This window comes from Myotis davidii, unplaced genomic scaffold (assembly GCF_000327345.1).
Source record: "Myotis davidii unplaced genomic scaffold, ASM32734v1 scaffold742, whole genome shotgun sequence".
Classification (NCBI taxonomy): Eukaryota; Metazoa; Chordata; class Mammalia; order Chiroptera; family Vespertilionidae; genus Myotis; species Myotis davidii.
Genome location: NW_006293386.1, coordinates 1,234,454 through 1,237,125, shown reverse-complemented (window position 1 = coordinate 1,237,125; position 2,672 = coordinate 1,234,454).

Genomic DNA, 2,672 nt, shown 5'->3' with positions numbered 1-2,672 from the left:
AGATTTTCTTTTAAAATTACATATTGTTCCTTGGTTTTCATTTCTCTTTTTAAAAATTATTATACTAGTATGTTAGCCTCCAGTTGACAGAGCCTTGTTATTTTTAGGGGAGCAGGAAGATAGTAAACAGGAAGTGAGGTACTATCTGAAAAATAGCAGGAGTATGGAGCCTCATTACCCGACACGCTGCCATGAACTAGATGGAGTTCTTCATTATGTGAGTCTACTGTGCAAAGGGCCATCCATTTAGTTGTTTACTATTAGAACTGTTAAAATATGGTAGTTAAAAATTAAATTAAAATTCTCAAATAAGGTTCACATTACTATCAAACAGGTGTATACATATTGGAAACTTACTGCATTACACTAATTATAATTAAATTGTAAGCTGTTACCACCATTAATAGTAAATCATAATATTCAAAAGCATACTGATGAAATGGTAATAATATTTATGTTTTGACTCATGCACACAGATATATACACATACATATATACATACATACACACACACACACACACACACACACACACACATATATATATATATACACACACATATATATAATCTTTTTTCTTATTCCCACCAAATACATAATAGTAAATCCTTACTTAGCAAAAAGAGATTTACCAGGGATATAGAATTGAATAAAACAATATCCCTGTTCTTAATACAGCTGTATGTACTACAGGAGGCAGATATGCTTTAAAAAAAAAGGTTACAGTATTTTGTAATAACTTTTCTAAGGATAACAGGGCTATAAGCAGAGTGTGATGAACAAGAGGGAGTGATCGGCTCTGGGGCAGGTCTGGGGCTGTAGTTTCAGGGAAGTATTTGAGGAAGCATTAGAAGGATCCATGTTTCTAAGCAGTGTGGTGAGGAAAGCTGGGAGAAAAGAATTTGAATTTGGGACCCTCTAACTTACGGCTGTCAAAGGTCCTTTTAGAATTGTAACTACTTTGGTAATCTTCATCAGTACTGAATAGCTATTCGCAGTTGCTATATATTTCACTTACGCTGAATCCTGATGGCGTAAGAACCCCATCATGAAAGAGAAGTCAAACGTTTAAACCTAAGTACAGAGAAGATTTCTAATAGTCTTTTGAATTGTTTGGCAATGAAATCTGATTCAGTTAAACTAAATATAGCTAAAATGGTTATGTTCTGTTAAATATATGTAGTCTTAAGTGTATTAATATGATTTAGAAATAGAAGTTTTTATAATTTATCAAAACCAGATTATATTCAAACACTTGCTCAAATAATTCCTTCCAAAATCTCTGGCAGCTAGTAAATATTTATTTTGTTGATAGATGGCAGAACTAGAAAAATTAAAAGAAGTCCCTATATCATGGGACTTACAGTTACAGTGGAAAATGTAGAAATTAAGTCTATTATCACAAAAATGAATAAAATATATTTTATAAATCTACCAAGAATAATAACATATGTGGAGAGTATATGATATGGGGGGAGGGAATGGTGCTCAGGATGCTTCAGCAGACTCCTCCTTGGGTCCTGGCTGTAATACTTGATGGAGAAGAGTTCTAAGAAAAAAGAGGATAACAGAATTCTATATTTATGTGAAAGTCTTCAGGTAGAAAGAAGCTGGAGGCTATTGGAGGATCCATTTAAGTCAGTTCTTTAGGAAGATATGTGTTCACCTAAAAACAAAAAGCCAGAGTGAGACGTGACAAGCATTTGAGACAAAAAAGCAATTAATGCCATTTAATTATTGTTTGGCATTGTTAAATGTAAAATGAGACCTTTATCTTTCAATAGATTTATTTACCTTAAAAATCACCTACTTACATTAACAAATGTAAAAACATTACTATAAAAAGAATAATAAAGAACTCTAATTGTATAAAATAATAGACACTACTAGTAAAAGATTGTTTATATACTAATTTTAAATTTATAAATGATCCAAAATTACAGTTTTTATTTATTTATTTAATCTTTATTGTTGAGATTATTAAAGATGTCCCTCTTCCCACCAAGTCCGTGGTCACCCTATTGTCTGTGTCCATAAGTAATGCATATATGCATAGAAGATCTTTGCTTAATCTCTTCCCCCCTTCCTTCTGAGAATTGTCAGTCTGTTTCATTACCATGCCTCTGATTCTATTTTATTCACCAGTTTATTCTGTTCATTAGATTTCTTATTCATTTATTTTGATTTTTAGATTCAATTGTTGATAGGTATGTATCTGTTGCCATTTCGTTGTTCATATTTTTAATCTTTTTTTCTTCTTCCTCTTCTTAAAGAATACCCCTCAACATTTCATACAAAACTGGATTGGTGGTGATGAACTCCTTTATAACTTTTTCTTGTCTGTGATGCTCTTTAACTGAACTTCAGTTCTGAATGATAGCTTTGCTGGGTATAATAATCTTGTTTGTAGGTCCTTGCTATTCATCACTTTGAATATTTCTTGCCACTTCCTTCTGGCCTCCATATTTTTTGTTGAGAAATCCGCTGACAATTGTATGGGTGCTCCCTTGTAGCTAACTAACTGCTATTCTCTTGCTGCTTTTAAGGTTCTCTCTATGTCTTTATCCCTTGGCATTTTATTTTTATTTTAATATATTTTATTGATTTTTTTACAGAGAGGCAGGGAGGGGGATAGAGAGTTAGAAACATCGATGAGAGAGAAACACCGATCAG